The sequence below is a fragment of the Nomascus leucogenys genome, chromosome 12, assembly GCF_006542625.1.
Source record: "Nomascus leucogenys isolate Asia chromosome 12, Asia_NLE_v1, whole genome shotgun sequence".
NCBI classification, from domain to species: domain Eukaryota; kingdom Metazoa; phylum Chordata; class Mammalia; order Primates; family Hylobatidae; genus Nomascus; species Nomascus leucogenys.
In genome coordinates, this window is record NC_044392.1 from 54,792,806 (window position 1) to 54,812,036 (window position 19,231).

At 45.2% G+C, this 19,231-nt stretch overlaps 2 pseudogenes across 2 annotated transcripts in view; both read right to left on the reverse strand.

Moving 5' to 3' along the window:
* The window catches only part of LOC100585076, a 1,278,821-nt pseudogene that overhangs the window by 1,224,447 nt on the left and 35,143 nt on the right, over positions 1-19,231 (reverse strand). The gene's annotated exons all lie outside the window — the stretch shown is intronic.
* On the reverse strand, positions 1,502-1,891 carry LOC100600978 (annotated as a pseudogene). The gene has a single exon (XR_001116665.2). The product of XR_001116665.2 is annotated as a 40S ribosomal protein S21 pseudogene (transcript).

The following is a 19,231-nucleotide window of genomic DNA, read 5'->3' on the forward strand; positions in this document are numbered from 1 at the left end:
CGGCACTCATAGATCCGCATGTTCCGAGAAGCCTCTGCCATCCCGACCCGGGTGCCGTGCAGAAACCCCCGGCTCCAAAGAAAACCGGCTAGAACGCACAGGACGCCCAGCCAGTGTTCAGGACACTGCGAGTGGAAGCCGTACGTCCTACAGACTGAGCTAGTTTGCTGAAGACGAGCCATTTACTTCTAACCCCAGCAGCGGACATTGCCTAGCTCAAATATAAAATATATGAACCAAGACCGAAAGCAACTTGCATTGCGTTACTGATGAGCAAACGGGTTTTTAGAATGTTTAAGAAATGTCCCTTGTTTCGGGACCGTCATCACTAACGTATGCTTGGGATTCCTGATCGAGGAGTTTCTGAGCAAAAGCAGCCCACCAATCCAGTGGCTGAGAACGGCTTGGATATTGGCTTCCAGGCGCATCAGAAATACCGAGGTTCTGACAAAGACGTGAGCTTCTGTCTGCCTTTGGGAAGGCCTTCTTCCAGTCCTGGCGCTGCCACTTGCCTTCTGTTTGACCTTGGGCCAGGTCCGTCAATTTGCTAGGCTTCAAGTTGGAAAGTGTTACGGGAAAATAATAATACGAAGTACTTCTTAGAGTTATTGCACAGATTACAGAAGATAGTCTAATAGTACAGCTAGCACCGTGTGTGGCTTACATTAAGGATTTGCTGATAGGATACAATATCCCAGGCGAAGTTTTTTCCCCTTAATTATGAAATATAACAAAGGAAATTGTGTAGACTTCTGCTTCAGGCCTCTGTAACATTCGAATGAATTTTGCACTTGTGAAGGTGACATCCTTTTACAAAATAAGTTAATACTAAAGAATGACAAATGGAATTTACAAAACACATATTCACAAAAAGAACTTGTTCTTAGCAGCTTTGTTTACAGTAGTCCCCAAACTGGGAAAGGTTCATATGCATCAAGAGGTGAATGGACCTATTGTGATATATTCATCCAGTGGAATACTACCCTCAATAAGATGGGACAAATTATGGAAACATGAGATAGCATGGGCGAATCTCAAAAACCTCATGCTGAGTGACGAAAAGAGTGCATTCTGTGTGGTGCCATTAAGGTGAATTTCTAGAACAGGTGAAACTAACCTGTATAGTGACAGAAAATACATCATTAATTGCTGGGGTCAGGGAGTCGAGGGGACTGACTGCAAAGGGCACAAGAGGACCTTCTGGAGTAGTAGACATGTCATCAAACTTGAAATGGATGCATTGTACCATATTCAACCAATGCCTTAATCAATTTGATTGTAAAAAGTAGTAAGAAAACCACTGCAGGCCAGAAGCGGTGGCTCACGCCTGTAATCCTAGCACTTTGGGAGGCTGAGGCAGGCGGATGGGGGGCGGAGGTTGCAGTGAGACGAGATGGAGCCACTGCACTCCAGCCTGGGCAGCAGAGCAAAAAAAAAAAAAAAAAAGCCTCCATCTCAAAAAATAAAAATAAATAAAAACACAGCAAATCATAATGCATTCTTTCTTTTTTTTTTTTTTTTTAGGTTTTCATTATTTATTTATGACAAATATTCCACATCCGTGATTCTCTCCAGTCAAAAGTTCTTTGAGACGATGCCGTCGGCCTTGGCCAATCGGAGAATGGAATCATCTGACTCACCCATCCTACGAATGGCCCCGCAGATAGCATAAGTTTTAAACTGGCCATTAAACCTGCCTGTGACCTTGTCAACCTCGGCCACGTTCATCTGGATGGATGCGTGGTCCTTGGCACCGATGATGCGACTGCTAGCGGAGGATTTCCGCGGCACGTACAGGTCCACGAACTCGCCGGCGTCGTTCTGCATTTCGAGGCTGGGCTGCGCCTGCCGCCACCACACCGCGCGTGAGAGAGAAAGCATCATAATGCATTCTACTTAATTTAATGTATGTTTAGCTTTAGAGGATTCCTTTAGAAAAGTGTCTCTCTAAATGTGATTGAGAGTTCAGGAATTCCTTCATTTCTGTTTCTGTCTCTTTGTCTTCAGTTACATTCATGCACTATTAAATGGAATATTGTAAAATAAAAATAGAGTGTAAGCTACATTTTACAAAAGCATATATATATATATACATGTATATATAATATATAGCTCCCATATATATGTGTGTGTATATATAGAGAGAGAGCTTCCTTTATTGTTCTGCTTTTTCTTTTGCGGGGGTGCGGTGGGGGCCAGTCTAGCTAAAATATAGATTCTTCTCTCTGTAGATATACCAGAAGAACATGACTCGATCAGTGTTGCCCTAATTTTAACAAAAGTTATTTTGAACTTAAGGTGATCAGAAATTTTACATATCTGCACTTTTTCTTTATTGGTGGTATGGTCTATGCTAAGCGTGTATAATTTTAAAAAAATGAGAGTAACTTTAAAATGATTTGGAAGAAAAAATATGTACATATGTGAATAGTACTTAATTCCAGGTGATGGGAATATGGATGACTGGTTATCTTCCTATTTCTGTATCTTTTATATTTTTAAATGGAAGAACTCAATGACCTGGAAGTGAAAGAACAGATTTGGAAGGGGTGTGGGGCAGGTGAGAGGAAAATGCAGAGTGAAACTCTGTCTCAAAAAAAAAAAAGTTACTTGTAATAAAACTCACCAATTTTAAATCTACGATGTAATCATTTAAGGAGGTTTGTAGAATTGTGCAGTCATCAGCAGAGTCACATTTTAGAATATTTTTGACATTTCCCCAAATACCCTCAAACCTCTGCACAGTCATTTCCTAATCTCTTGTGCCCATGACTGGGCCCCAACAAAATAAAAATTTGGAAATCTGACATCATTATATTTCAAACTTTCTTAGATTGGGATTTCTTATAGTGAATCGTTGTCTTACTTTTGTGACAGTTAGAGGAAATACTGCATTTTAGGGACTTTTTTGAGGAACTTAGTAATAGTCCTGTTCATTGCTCTTCATGAATTGTTTCATTTTTACCGATAACTGATAGTTGCTACCAAACCTGGTCTGGCAAGCCTAAATGAATGAGCTAAAAAAGAAAAAAATCTGCTATAAGAAATAGAGATAGAAGATGAATTTGCACATAAGATTATGTGGAGTTAGTATTGTACCATCTTTATTCTTTCAGAAATTTGGTTGGTAACATTAGAGATACACCTCACGTGCTTGGAATGCCTCTCATTATCTTCCTCAGGTTGCAAGGGCTCCAGAATAGTGACATAAAGGTGAGTGCAAGATTTCTGCTGCAGTTCTTTGCTTTTTTATTTTCTCTTAGAAAGATGAGCATCCATGTATCTGAAATAATAAATCAAGAGTAGAGATAGGCATCTGTACTAGTTTTCTATTGCTGCCTATTAACGCATGCAAAAAACTAGTGGATTGAAACCACAGAAGTCTGGAACAGAGGCTGGGTTCTCTGATAAGGGTTTTAGGAAGCTCAATTCAGGTGTGTCTGGCTATGTAATTATGTGGAGCTCAGGCTACTTCTCCAAGTTCACTTCAGGTGTAGGAGGAATTCATTTTTGGGGGGTTGAAAGACTGGGTTCTCTTTTTCTGTGCTGGCTGTCGGGCAGGAGACACTCTGACTCCAGAGGCCACCTGCATTCCTTCTCGCCTGGCCTTTTCCATTTTCCAACCAATAACAGCTCATGGAGTCCTTCTCAAGCTCCCATTCTTCCTGATGTTACCTTCTTCTGACAGCTAGAGAAACCACTGGCATGTATGCAGTGATGTGATTAGATCCAGTTTACACAGGTAACCTCACCATCTTAAAGTCATATAACTGGCATATAACAACATAATCACAAGAATGATGTCTCATCACCTTAACAGGCTTTAGAGACAAGGGTGTGGCATGTTTGGGGACCATTTCAGAAATTCCGTCTACCACAGTTGGACACTCACATTTCCCCATCTGCAAAATACAGTCACCCTCTCCCCTAAGGTTTCCAAATTTCATGTCGTTAAAGCATTAGTTCAAAGTGAAAAATGTTATGTAGACCACACCAGATCAAAAGTTTAAAATCTTATCTTAATCATCTACACCAAGTATGAATGAGGCTTCTGAGGGTGTCCATTAAGTATAGGTCCTTGACATAATTCTCTTCCCTCTATCAACCTGTGAAACTGAACAAGCAGCTTATCTGCCCTCAGTGTGCAATGGTGGGACAGACATAGGAAAACGATTCTAGTGATTCTTGTTCACAAACAGGGAAAGTGGAAGTAACAAAGAAGTCACTGATCCAAAACCTTTTTGAAATGGGGCTGAGCAACGTCCAGCAGGAATTTCGTGGTTAGGATCCACAACCTGGAACTAATCTTCGGTGACATGGGGCTTTGCCTCCGAGGTCTGCGTTTCTTTCTATCTTTATGGAAATCATTTTATTTTCCTTCTTCTCCTACTCCCTTGGTTCTTCCCCTTTCTCCTTATGGCAGCATCCTCCCCTTAATCCTTGGCACATCATCCCCAGCAGAATTGGTCAAATGTTGCCCATGTCACGGTCCTGACCATCTCCATGAGGGGCTGTGCTTGTGACCCCCTGCTCCCCTGGGACCCTCTTCACTGACCTGACCTCTCTGTCATGACTGCTTTCAGCTGACCTGGCTGGTTTAGGAGAAAACCTAGAATTGTGGAGACCCAGAACCAATCTCTGCCCTCTCTTGTCTCCAAGAGAGGAAGAAAATAACAAGTATCACCATGGAGAAATGACCCATATGAGGGCTGAGACTCTCCAGCAGTTTCAGCAGAGGAAACTCCCTGAAGAAGGGAGGAGCTGAGATCCCAGGCTGGGAAAGCAGGCTTGTGTTAAGCATTATTTAATCTTTATGTGCTCCCTGCCCCAATCTACCAGCCAGCGAATGACAACTGAGTATAAATACTAGGACTACAGAACTGTGATAAAAGGTTTGTCCAAGGAAACGCCCTTTTACTATTGTTTTCACAGTGTAAATTGCTATTTTTGATCCAAAGTTTTCTGAAACGCAGCAGTGAGTTCCTGGAGGGTGAGTTAGGTGCTTTGGACCTGGAGCTGAGGCCAAGGCTTGTGTGGTCCATCTGCTGCCACCATGTGGTGAGGGAGCCTGGGAGAGTCTTAGTCTTTCTTGGCTTCACTTTCCTCATCAGTAAGGTAGGGGCTCATTATTCCTCTCTGAGGTCCCTTCCCGCTGTGTTTTCTCTGAGTCTGAGGAACTGAGATGGTTTTTAATGCCACCCAGGACCTGCAGCTGAGACCTGACTCTGTGTGTCTCCTGCAGGAGCCTGAGCTGAGTCCACACACTGGAAGCCCAGAACTGAGGGAACAGATCGAAGAAAGCAAGTCAGCAGGTTTAGGGGATGAGAACAACCCACAGAGGACAAGCCATTGGTAAATGAAAACCAAAGAAGGGGGGAATAAGGACAAATTGGGACAGAAGCCTCAGGAGAAATGGGCAATGCCTGTCACCATCCAAACCCTCAAGGAGCAGCACGAGCTGAGCAGTGGGGACTGAGAGAGAAATTTACTCCACAGGAGTCTCCTGCCCCTGGCCAGGGAGAGCCACGGGGTGGATCAGATCTGGTTTATAGTGAGGGGCAGCAGCAACTCCAAGAGGGGGAAGGTGCGACCATGAGCCCCGCCCCAGACCCAGGAGCCTCGACCTTGGGGCTGCCATAACAGTGGATGCTCTTCAGGTCAGTGTGGGTTAGAGGGAATAACCATGCTGGGAGAAGGACTGGAGACATCCATTCTTATGTTAAAAAGCTCTGCCCTAGGTCAGGTGCTAGAGTAAGTGTCCCTTGCTAGTATACAAAGCAGTGATACTTATAATAGTCTTCTGTACTTACAGTTGAAGGAGGTTTCCAAATGATATCTCATAAATATTTATTGGATGTTTATTTTCTTTACACTGTGTTAAACACTTGGGATTCAGATATTAATGTCTCCCCAAAGGAACTCAAGCCCATGAGAGAAAGAACACAAACATAGCATTTTAAGAAAATATGGAAGTTCCCCCACATTGGGGTGCTGTGGTAACCCAGAGAGTGGGAGTTTAGGTGAAGACATTGCTCCTAATGACAGGGGGAACCATAAGAGGACTCATTTTCCTCCAATGTCCCACAGAGAGGGATCCTGGGGCATGAATGGTGTAAGGCAAGGGCCGGTCTAAGGAAAGGGATTTGCTGCATCCTGGGAGAAATCTCAGCATCCCCGACAGGACATTTGGGACAGGAATGCAGGTGAGAGGAGGTTTGCAATTGCTTTTATTCAATAATTGATGAACACTCTCCTGAGAACTCCCTCAGTGCTAGACCCTAAGCTGGGAACCATGAACACAGAGATCAGTAAGACAGGATCTCAGCTTTCACAGAACTCTCAGTCTAGTGACCAGCGATTCATGAGAAGTATAGTGATGGTGGGTTCATTGGAACCAGTGGTCCATGCTGCATGGAGATGACCTCAGTAGATGGCCTGGTCTCTCTTCTGTTTTTTTCAAATAGCTGAATGACCTGTCCTGGGCCCGTGACCCTGGACTTCAGCCAGATGTCAGCATCTCAAGGTACAACCAACATCTTGGCTCCATGTTGGGTCAAAACAGTTGACACAGCCAAGGTATTCAAGGTATCAGTAGCTACTGACTATGTCTTGGCCAGCTGTGAAAAGAAAGAGATGAGTTTAACAAGTATTCTAAAATTGTCCTTGACATAGTAATCACAGATGATCTATCTTCTGTCTGGTAATATATACATACATATATACATATATATATACACACACACATACATATATATATATACACACACATACATATATATATATACACACACACATACACATATATATACACACATATATGTGTGTATATACACACATATATGTGTGTATATACACACATATATGTGTATATACACACACATATATATATATATATATATATTTTGTGATGGAGTTTCGCTCTTTTTACCCAGGCTGGAGTTCAATGGCATGATCTCGGCTCACTGCAACCTCTGCCTCCCGGTTCAAGCGATTCTCCTGCCTCAGCCTCCTGAGTAGCTGGGATTACAGGTGCACACCACCATGCCCGGCTAATTTCCTATGTTTTTAGTAGAGATGGGGTTTCACCATGTTGGCCAGGCTGGTTTCGAACTCCTGACCTCAGGTGATCCGCCCACCTCGGCCTTCCAAAGTGCTGGGATTACAGGCATGAGCCAGCACGCCCAGCCTCTGTCTGGTAATTTAAATGCTTTGGAGACTCCAAGATTCACCCATGTCCAAAATAAATTCTATATCAGTCATAGTACTAGCATTTAGAAATTGTGTATTTTATCCTCTAATTGTAGATTAAATACCTAAGGTGGAAAGGAGTAAAGCAGCTTCCATGAATGTAGTGAGAATGTAGGGGGGCCAGGGACTAAAGTCCTGCCTTAGGATTCCCCAGCAGTTGCCAGTCACAGTTTTTGTACTCTTAGAAACAACAACAACAACAACAACAAAATGACAACCTGGTTTGTTCCTCCGCTTACCCCATCCAATTCTCCACACCATAACATCTCTGCTTATCGAGACAACTTGGATTCTCAATCTGTTGAGCTCAACAAATGCATCTCCTGAGCCCCGTGAGTAAAGCATTATGCTAGTTACGGTGGGTGATACAGAGGAAGCACAGAAGGGTCCTTAGTGACAAGAGCTTCAGATTTCTGCTCCCAGCTCAGCCTGAGTTGCCTGGAGGTGAGAAAATCAGTAGCCGACACCCACAGGTGCATTCTGGTGAAAGGGTCGATGATAATGAATAGTGGTTCTGACAGGGCTGGGCTCTTAACCTCCCAAAGATGCTGGTCAAACAGGATCTGGAGGATCTCTGCACATAGTGTCTGACTGCCGACTGTCATAAGTGAATGTCACCAAGTCTTGGCCTGGATCCCCTCCCTTTGTTTCATTTCACAGATTACATGCTGACAGCAGGAAAATCAACAGAAAGACCATGAGGCTAGACTCCAAAAGACTTAGTCATGCTGCTGGGTGGGCCATGAATTTTTAAAAACACATGAAGGGAATTCTCAGAAGTGAAGTTTTAGGAAATATAAAATACATAGTTGGGATACATTATAGTGTACTCATAGAAAAAACATTGTATATACCAGCATCTGATAACTTCTGGAGGAAAAAATATTTTTCACATTACTCCAATTATGCCCTTATATGTCAAAAAAGAAAAGAAAAACCCTAGAAGAACCACTAACATCCACTGGTTTTGCAGAAACAGGACACCCTCAGTGCACCTAAAGTTGGAAAAATGGCTCTGCCTTTAGGGCCATGCAATGAAACAGACTGTGTGGTAGTTGACACAGGAAGAGCAGAGTGGAGTTTATAACAATGGCCACAAGACAGTGAAGAAAATGCTTTGGGGTTTTTAAGCAGCAGATGAGGTGACTCAGAGGAATGTTAGACAATCCCAGAAAAGCAACTTTAGCAAAGTTTTCGATTCAGTGGGCACTGCATACTTAGTCCGTGCTCTGCATCCGTTCTTTCACAGTCTGTCCCTTCATCGACTTGGGCCTACAGTGACTTTTCTGGGAGAGGAGAGGGATCAACACAACAGCATGCACACACCTGAAATAAAGAATGAATTTCTAATTTTCCGATTTTAGTCTCTGACTTAACCAAAGAAGTGACCACCATAGATGTTAACTATTTTTTTATTACTATACTTTAAGTTTTAGGGTACATGTGCACAACCTGCAGGTTTGTTACATATGTATACATGTGCCATGTTGGTGTACTGCACCCATTAACTCGTCATTTAACATTAGGTATATCTCCTAATGCTATCCCTCCCCCCTCCCACCAAATGTTAACTATTAATAACATAAATGATGCTCACAAATATGCAGATCTTATAATAACGAGGTAAAACAGCTTAAAAAATAGATGGTAGAACTGTAGTCCAGGGACACTAATAGAAGTGACCCATAACATTACATCATCTCCACTTCCAACAAAAATCAGGCAAAAGAAGGAAGGAGACTGGCAACCCAATGTACAGAACTATATATAACAGGCAGACTAGTTATTGGTTGGTTATAAACCAGCGGGAATAAATCCTTTTATATACTGACTCTTGGTTTCTATCACAGAGGCACAGCATGGAACAACAGAAACCAGACTGTAAGATAAATTTATTTGAGTAACTGGACTTTTGTAAACCATTAGACAGACATTTGAGAAGCCATATTTAAAGCTGTTTATGAGCCATGTTAGCCTATCAAGGTTGAAATTCAGGAGAGATACATAATGACAAATAAATGCTTTTGTTTTTTGGTGACACAGTGATCTGATGCATTGGGAATGTGATCTTGTGAATCACTCAGGTGAGCAAGCCTGACGTGAGTGGGCATAAAGGTCAGTAAGTGAAGAGGTACCAAAATGTGCTACATGTGTTGAATGTGACCTAAAGAACTGAAGGCATTCACCCTCCCTTGAAATAATGAAGCTGACACAGCAGGGGGCTGCAAATTCCACTGCAGATCAGGGTCTTGAAGCTGACACACTGAAGAGTGGACTCCCACTTGAGATACAGAGTAGGAACTACTGTTTCCTACGGCTACTGAATATCCCACAAACTAACCTCCTCAGCATGCCATTATTAATTATTTTAAAGCTCTTAAAGGTCTCATTTTATAATAGCTCACGTCAGAAATAAGACTAATAAGGATCAGGTACAAACTCATATTTGCTGGACATATCATTGCATATTATCCCAAAGTTTCTGGCACTACATAATGCTGGAGTAGATTCGTGAATATTAAATTTTAAACTAAGGGAGAACATTGGCTTCTAAATTTTACAACTATAGTATCGCAGCTAAACACAAGTGCAAATGGGCAGCCTTATAACTGCATGAGTAATCTTAAGGAAAACTTATTGGTGAACATACAGAACATTTCACATGCATTTATCTATAAAGTACAAACCCTTCCCAACCTCAGAACTTGATATGCGTTAGGACATTCCTCTCCCTTGGGCTGGTGATAAAGCTCCAATTGAAATGAGAAAGATTCTTCATACCTGGTAAATATGCAAGTTTCCAAAGATATTGCCACTGGCAGATCAAACCTGAATCCAAAAAGCATTTGTTTCTAGCAGGATATAAGATCAATATGCAAAAATAAATTGTATTTATGCAGTTGCACGGCAGAATTTAAATGTAAAAGGAATACCATTTACAATAATGTCAAGTGTATAAAATCCATAAATATGAATATGACTGAAAATTAGAGCATATTTCACGGAGAACATAGCGCAGGCCTAATAACTGGAAAGATATTGTTTGTTCATGTGTCAGAATACTGTTGAGATGTCATTTCCCCTAATTTGATCTATGAATTCGATGCAATCCAACTCAATATTTCGGCATGCATCGTTGGTAGAAAATGGCAGCTGATTCTAAAATTAACATGAACTAGCATAACCAAAATGCCTGTATAACGAAGGGCAAAATTGGAGGGCTAGCTCCACCTGATTTAAAGAACTATCACAGAGTTGTAATGGCCACAACAGAGCTTTGGTATGTGATCAATTAAGTGGATCAAAAGAAAATAGAGTCCAAATATAAACGAACACATATATTGAGAACAGATTTTTGACAATCTTGAAAAAGCAAGGTATTTAAAAATACATAATATTTCAACAAATGATTGAGGATTTTCTTTTCAAGCAATGGATGTGACATATTTGTAACCATATAAAAAATAAACAAGTAGAAAAAATTGAATTCATGTGTCATATCATATATTAAAATTAGTGGTTACAAGAGGCTGGGAAGGAGATAGGGGAGAAGGAAGAAAAGATATTGGTTAATGCGTATAAAATATAGTTAAATAGAAGGAATAAGTTCTAGCATTTGATAGTATATTAGGGAGACTATAATTCAAAATAACTTCTTGTATATTTTAAAATAACTAGAAGAGAGGAATGGGGATATTCCTAACACAAAGAAAAGATAAAGTTTTGAGGTGACAGATAACTACTTACACTGATTTGATCATTATAAATTGCATACATTTATCAAAATATCATGTGTATCCCCAAAATGTGTGCAACAATTATACATCAATTAAAATAGTGAAAAGTACATCTTAGACAAATTAACAATGATTCCAGTCCCATCGAGTATCTTTTCTGACCACAATGGTATGAAACTAAAAAAATTTTTTTTTTTTTTTTTTGAGACGGAGTCTCGCTCTGTCGCCCAGGCTGGAGTGCAGTGGCGCGACCTCGGCTCACTGCAAGCTCCGCCTCCTGGGTTCACGCCATTCTCCTGCCTCAGCCTCCCGAGTAGCTGGGACTACAGGCGCCTGCCACCGCGCCTGGCTAATTTTTTGTATTTTTAGTAGAGACGGGGTTTCACCGTGTTAGCCAGGATGGTCTCGATCTCCTGACCTCGTGATCCGCCCATCTCGGCCTCACAAATTGCTGGGATTACAGGCGTGAGCCACCGCGCCCGGCCGAAACTAAAAATTAACTACGTAAGGAAAACTGGAAAATTAAAAAACACATGGAAATTAAACAACATGCCTCCGAACAACTGATCGATCAAAGAACAAATCAAAAAGGAAATTTGAAAATACATTGAGGCAAACAAAAGTGAAAACAAACATAAACAAAATCTTTGGAAACAGCAAAAACAGCTCTAAGAGTCAAGTTTATAACCATAAATGCATTCATTAAAAAAGAAGAAAGACTTCAAATAAACATTACACCTCAAGAAACCAGGAAAAAAACAACAAAATAAATCCAAAGTTCACCGAAGAAAGGAAACAAAAATCAATGCAGAAGTCAATCAACTGAAGAACAGAAATACTACAGAAAAATAAATAAACAAAACTGACTTGTTGGTTTTTTTTTTTTTTTTTCCTTTCCCTTTCTCTTTCTCTTTCTCTTTTTAGGAGAGCCAACGTCTTACTATTCTTCCCAGGCTGATTGGGAACTATTGGCCTCCAGTGGTGATGCAACGTAGGCCTCTCACACCCAAGTTGTTTTTCTGGAAAAAGTAAAATTAACAAACACTTGGCTAAACTAACTAAGAAAAAAATAGAGAAGACAAATAACATCCGAAATGAAGGTGGAGGCATTACAACAGAAGCCTCACAAGTAAAAAGGATCGTAAGAAACTATTCTTAACAGCTCTATACCAACCAATTGGATAACCTAGAGTAAATGGATAAATTCTTAGAAACACACAACCGACCAGGATTGAATCAAGAAGAAACCGAAAGCCTGAACGACCAATAACAAATAAAAGGACTGAAGAACCTCCCAACAAAGAGAAGCCCAGGACCAAATGGCCTCACAGCTGAACTCTTCCAAACATTCAAAAAAGAACCGGGCGCGGTGGCTCACGCTTGTAGTCCCAGCACTTTGGGAGGCCAAGGCGGGCAGATTGCCTAAGGTCAGGAGTTGGAGACCACCCTGGCCAACATGGTGAAACCTGTCTCCACTAAAAAAATACAAAAATTAACCGGGGGTGGTGGTGAGTCCGTGTAATCCCAGCTACTTGGGAGGCTGAGGCAGGAGAATCGCGTTGCAGTGAGCCGAGATGGCGCCACTGCACTCCAGCCTGGGCGACAGAGGGAGAGTCTTGTCTCGGGAAAAAAAAAAAAAAAGAAAGAAAAAGAAGACGAAAACCACTGCAAATCATAATGCATTTCGTCCACTTTCTGAGAATGTGATTTCCTCTTCCTGTGGAAATAGCAATAATTTTTATGAGGGGGTGCTGCCCGGACCCCACTGGAGGAGCGGGTAAGATGAGGATTGTGCTCCGTGTTGCCTCCCTACAGAACCATACATACTGATCTGTAATACCTGTGGCCCCTAAGTGTCCGTGAAGGGACTGGTCCCTTTACAACATTGCGTATGGCTGGGGACACCCACTATATGGCAACAAGATGTATATGTGTGGGTTGGTGGTAAAACCATTATAGGCAACGGAAATTCAAAATGTTCCAGAACTCTTAAAAGTTCGCCTCATGTAGTATTTGGTTTATTGCAGGGGCCCCAAGCCCCCGGGGCTGTGGTCAGCTACCTGTCCTGGGCCTGTTAGGCACCAGGCCACACAGCAGGATAGGAGTGGCCGGCAAGCAAGCATATTCCAGCCTGAGCCCCGCCTCCTGTCCGATCAGCGGTGGCATTAGATTCTCATAGAAGCACAAACCCTATTGTGAACTGTGCATGAAAGGGATCTAGGTTGTGCGCTCCTTATGAGAATCTAATTAATGCCTGATGATCTGAGGTGGAACAGTTTCATTCCGAAATGATCCTTCCGTCTTTTCACGTCCCCCGCCCCTGGTCCAAGGAAAAATTGTCTTCCACAAAACCAGTCCCCGAGGCAAAAAAGTTTGGAGACTGCTGGTCTACAGTGTCCCAAAACCCTTTTCTATGGTTCCTTCCCAAAGCCTGGAGGCTCTAAGTCCTCCCCTGTTCTTATACTCCTGTGTGTTGAGAAAAATAGCATTTCCTATGCTCTGAAGTTTCTCCAGAACATTCTTTCTAGGCTGCAGGATAGAGATTAATAATAACAAAATAATTGGCATGGCCTTGTTAGCCAATCCAAAGACCTCTCGGCTGAAGTGGGGGTTTTTCACTTCAGGGACATCCAGCCTGGGTACCTTCCATCTCAGCATCCCCAGGCACAGAGAGGAAGGTGACATCACCCCATTTACATGATGTCTGTCTCTGTGGCCTGGGCCACGGGGTGGCTTACCTCAGAGGCGGAGATGCCAGAGATGGGTGTTCTGGGCGTGATTAACAAAGGGAAAAGTGAGAGCGTTCCTACTGAAGCCCCTTCTCCTTTCAGCTCCCACCCAGGCGGCCTGTCCTCACGGGCCTTGGAGTGGAGACTTGAGCCACCACCTGTCAGAGGTGGAGACTTCACAGGCACAGCTGGAGCCCAGAACCCTGGTGCCCAGTTGTCTGTGACTGCAACTGGATCAAGGGTTTGACTGTGGCTGTGGCTTAGCCAGGCGGGACGTTTCCTCCACCACCTGCAGCTTCACAACCAACGCCGATCCTGGGAACCAATGGCCCTTCCAAGGTAGGGAAGGAAAGGGGACCAGGAAGCTCTAATCCGGGTGCCCTGGTCATGGTGCTATGAGGGGAGGAGGCAATGGGGTCTCTTCGTGCTCCCTCAGAGTCAAGCAGAAATCCACAATGTTCCAACCCAGTGAGGTGAGCAAGAGCCTGGGGTTTAGGATCAAATCTGCTCTCAGGTCCTGGGTTTAACCCTTACTCATTATTCATCTCGGCCAAGTTATTTGTAGTGTTGGCATTTACATCTCAGTTCTGTCATCTGAGAGACCTGAGAAATAATATCTACATTCAATCATTGTTGATAGCATTAATTATGATAATTTCCAAAGGGCTAATTCAGTAAAAATTGCTTAATAAATCTATGAATAGATGTTATCTAATTCTGTTACCTTTCTGGTAAGTTAGCACTTAGGAAATGACTTCACATGCATTTTTTTTATTAATTTTTTTTTGCACACAAAACAATAAACATTTTCTAAAAATACATACAAACAAAAAGATGCGTATCAAACATATTAGGAAGGTTGCACATGGGAAGTCAGGGAATAGAAATGGGGGGTGGGAATTAAAATAAATGAGAGAGGGACTTCATATGGATCAGTGATAATAACTCAATCCTCTATTTGACAAAGAAGGAGAAGGAAGAGGATGAAAAAGAAAGTGGGATAAAGGATCAGAAAGGGAGGAAAATAGAAAAAATTAGAGTATTACTCCAGGGTAGACCTGTTTTGTTGTCACTGGGTTGGTTGGTTGGTTTGTCTGTTGTATTTTTCATGTTTCGCCATGTTGGCCAGGCTGGTCTCGAACTCCTAGCCCGAAGTGATCAACCCGCCTCGGCACCCCAGAGTGCCGGGACCACAGGCGTGGGCCACCACGTCCAGCCCCCACATTGCTTCTGGCCTCCGTGGTAGACCTCCCAGACGGGGCGGTCGGGGAGAGGTGCTCCTCACATCCCAGACGGGGCGGCCGGGCAGAGGCGCTCCTCACTTGCCAGATGGGGCGGCCAGGCAGAGACACTCCTCACTTCTTCCCAGACGGGGCGGCCGGGCAGAGGTGCTCCTCGTTTCTTCCCAGATGGGGCGGCCGGGCAGAGGCACTCCTCACTTCCCAGACGGGCGACCGGTAGACGCGTTGCTCATTTCCCAGATGGGGCGGCCAGGCAGAGGCGCTCCTCACTTCCCAGATGATGGGTGGCCGGGCAGAGGCGCTCCTCACTTCCCAGACCATGGGTGGCCGGGCAGAGGCGCTCCTCACTTCCCAGACGGGGCGGCCGGGCAGAGGCGCTCCTCACTTCTTCCCAGACGGGGCGGCCGGGCAGAGGCGCTCCTCACTTCCCAGACGGGGCGGCCGGGCAGAAGCGCTCCTCACTTCTTCCTAGACGGGGAGGCCGGGCAGAGGCGCTCCTCACTTCCCAGATGATGGGTGGCCGGGCAGAGGCGCTCCTCACTTCCCAGACGGGGCAGCCGGGCAGAGGCACTCCTCACTTCTTCCTAGACGGGGAGGCCGGGCAGAGGCGCTCCTCACTTCCCAGACGATGGGTGGCCGGGCAGAGGCGCTCCTCACTTCCCAGACGATCGGTGGCCGGGCAGAGGTGCTCCTCACTTCCCAGACGATGGGTGGCCGGGCAGAGGCGCTCCTCACCTCCCAGACGATGGGTGGCTGGGCAGAGGCGCTCCTCACCTCCCAGACGATGGATGGCTGGGCAGAGGCGCCCCTCACTTCCCAGACGGGGCAGCCGGGCAGAGGCGCTCCTCACTTCCCAGACGATGGGTGGCCGGGCAGAGGCGCTCCTCACCTCCCAGACGATGGGTGGCCGGGCAGAGGCGCTCCTCACTTCCCAGACGATGGGTAGCCGGGCAGAGGCGCTCCTCATTTCCCAGATGGGGCGGCCGGGCAGAGGCGCTCCTCACTTCCCAGACGGGGCGGCCGGGCAGAGGCGCTCCTCACTTCCCAGACGATGGGTGGCCAGGCAGAGGCGCTCCTCACTTTCCAGACAATGGGTGGCCGGGCAGAGGCATTCCTCACTTCCCAGACGGGGTGGCCGGGCAGAGGCGCTCCTCACTTCCCAGACGGGGCGGCCGGGCAGAGGCGCTCCTCACTTCTTCCCAGACGGGGCGGCAGGGCAGAGGGGCTCCTCACTTCCCAGACGATGGGTGGCCAGGCAGAGGCGCTCCTCACTTTCCAGACGATGGGTGGCCGGGCAGAGGCGCTCCTCACTTCCTAGATGATGGGTGGCCGGGCAGAGGCGCTCCTCACCTCCCAGACGATGGGTGGCCGGGCGGAGGTGCTCCTCACTTCCCAGATGGGGCAGCCGGGCAGAGGGGCGGCCGAGCAGAGACGCTCCCCACCTCCCAGACGGGGTGGCAGCCGGGCAGGGGCTGCAATCCCAGCACCCTGGTAGGCCAAGGCAGGCGGCTGGGAGGCCGAGGCTGCCGCGAGCCAAGACCACGCCACCGCACTCCAGCCCGGGCAACACTGAGCACCGAGTGAGCGAGACTCTGTCTGCAGTCCCAGCACCTCGGCAGGCCGAGGCGGGCAGAGTACTGGGGTCAGGAGCTGGAGACCAGCGTGGCCAACATGGCGAAACTGCAGGCAAAGGAGAAAAAGCAGGCAGCGGTGTTGACGCGCGCCGGCAGTCCCAGGCAGTCCGCGGGGCGGGGCAGCAGCGAGCCGAGTAGATTGCAGCCTGGGCCACAGAGGGAAAAGAAAGAAAGAAAGACCACAGAGGGAAAGAAAGAAAGGAAAGGAAAGGAAAGGAAGGAAGGAAGGAAGGAAGGAAGGAAGGAAGGAAGGAAGGAAGGAAGGAAGCTAGCTTAATTTCGCGTTGTTTCAACTGAGGAAGAGTAACTGTTAGGATCTCTACTTTCTAGGGACTCCCTTCCTGTGTTTACTTAGAAAGTCTCTTTTGCCAGTTTTCTTCCTCTTTGTCAGCATCCCTTTTTAAGTCAATTTTCCCCTATCAGGCACTTCAGTAACAACCTATTAGGCACATTAGTAAAAGTGCAAATCCTGGGCCCACAAGCCAGTCTCCTGACATACCCAGCTTCTTGCTCTGTTTTCTCCCCTCGTTTTGAAATAAAAGAATAAAAGGGCAACCTTCTCATGGAAAGGGTATAAATCTGTCTCTTTTATGAAACTCCATTTAGTTGATCATCTCCACTCATGTCCACGGCCATGTCCTCAGTTTTCTTCTCACAGGGATCCACTTCTGCTCAGATTTCCTTAAAACCCTGGGTTGGGTTCATCCTTACTCTCTGTCCCACTCAATATCTCCTCCTGGAGCCCCTGGGGCTGCCTGGTGCTCATCTGTCAAGCGAAGCCCCCAGCTGAGGAATAAGGAGACCCACGTCCTCAGGAGGAGGGAGGGTCACGTGAGATAAGGAGCACCATCTGGGTCCGTGGAGAGGACACATGGAAGATGCTCAGTGAGTGTTGGGGGATGCGTAGTCCCTGACACGTGCCCTGATAACTTTGAGTATTTAAACTGATTTCTTCCCACTGGTGTCTCTTTTGCTTTTCCATGGAGTCCCACACCCCCAGTCAGGACTCACCCCACTGGCTCCGACACTCTCACCTGCTGGCTTTCCCAGGAGTCTGGAGCACTAACCAGGCTCCAGGCAAGAGGACAGAGTGAATGCCTTTTGTTTCATTCTCCTTTACCTGGTGACTTCTCCTTGCTGTCTAATAGGGCATTTGTTTCTCACCATGTCTTCTCTCTTCCGTCTTAGTTTTCTAAAATGTTTTTCCAATTTCAATGGACCAGATTATAATGTTAGTGATTATAATGCTAATTCAACATCTTCCACATCCTTATGTAATAATTTCTTCCAAAAGATTTTTATATATAAATATATGCATTTATGTCATTGATCATATACATTATGCACATTTGGCATATCCTTTTTATAAAATGTAGATATATGCTATACACATATCTGTATGATCATTTCATCAATATCCCATGTTTAGTCTATCCAATTCTTTTCTCTCATATGTTCATTTAATGTTGATTTTTAGAATCTCCTCCCTCCCAAAACACAGCCTGTATCCAGTGTGACTTCCTTGCCTTTGCCTTATCTACCTGGAGGCTATTTGTGTTTATTAATCCTAAATTTTTTGAATATGTTTGTCAGTTGGGATCACCTTTTCCTCCTGGCAATCTTGTCATTACTGGGTGATGCATGAAAAATCAACAATACAGAAAATACCAAAATGTCTTTCCTGGCTTCCCTTTACCCCTTGGACTTTCTTATTCAAGGCCACTTTTCTTCTCTGATGATCCTCTTGGGTGGAAGAGAAAGTCACAGTAAGATCATGGATGACAGTGAACACTGTTGGGTGTGGTTTCATTTTCAGAGCTGGGTTTAGAGCCTTCCCTTGAATGAAGAACCCTCCCCAGCTGGAAGGTGATGCTCTTGAAGGCTCAGCTGACAACATACGTGGGCATCAAGTCATTGGCCACATTCATGCCTCAAGTGTCCTAAAACCGAAGATGATCAAAAGAACACTGCTGTTCAGCAAGTGGAGACTGGCATGCAGATTCCCTGGCCTGCAAGCTTAGGGTACGAAGGTAATCACATCTATGGCTCTTAGCTGCACTCTCTCCTTATTTCTCTCTGTCTATGATGACAGCTCCTTCTCCCACGGCTTTTCTCTTCCGTATTTATTCTCTCCAGCAGCTGCTGTCACCTCTGTCTGGTCTTACCTCTGTGTCCCATGGGCTGCCACGCTGCCAGGTCCTTCTGGTCCCCATCACCCGTTTGCTCTCTGAACTCTGCTCTGTTCCCACTGCTGCTGTCCTAAGAGTCCCTCTCATGGCCGCAGGAGAGCCCAGCCTCCTTGTCCCCCTCCAAGTGCATGGTGTGAGCTGCTAAACACAGGGTTCTTTGCCTGGAATCGCACGGCTTGAGTAATTTGCCTTTCCTTTCTGCATCCCAAACTCCATTGCCCCTTTCTGCCAGAAGCATTGCTTTAATACGTCGTTTACACACAGATTTTTCCCTTGGGACAGCTTTTGAGCGACACAACTAAGTCAAACTGTAACCCTCACCTTGTACATGGGAATGAGAAGTGTTAAAACTGAGCACTAAGAACTCCAGATCAAAAACTAAATTAGAACCTGGGTCACAGATGAGAGTTCCCTACTAGCCTGGAGTCAGGTGTGTCTTCATCTCTAGATGGG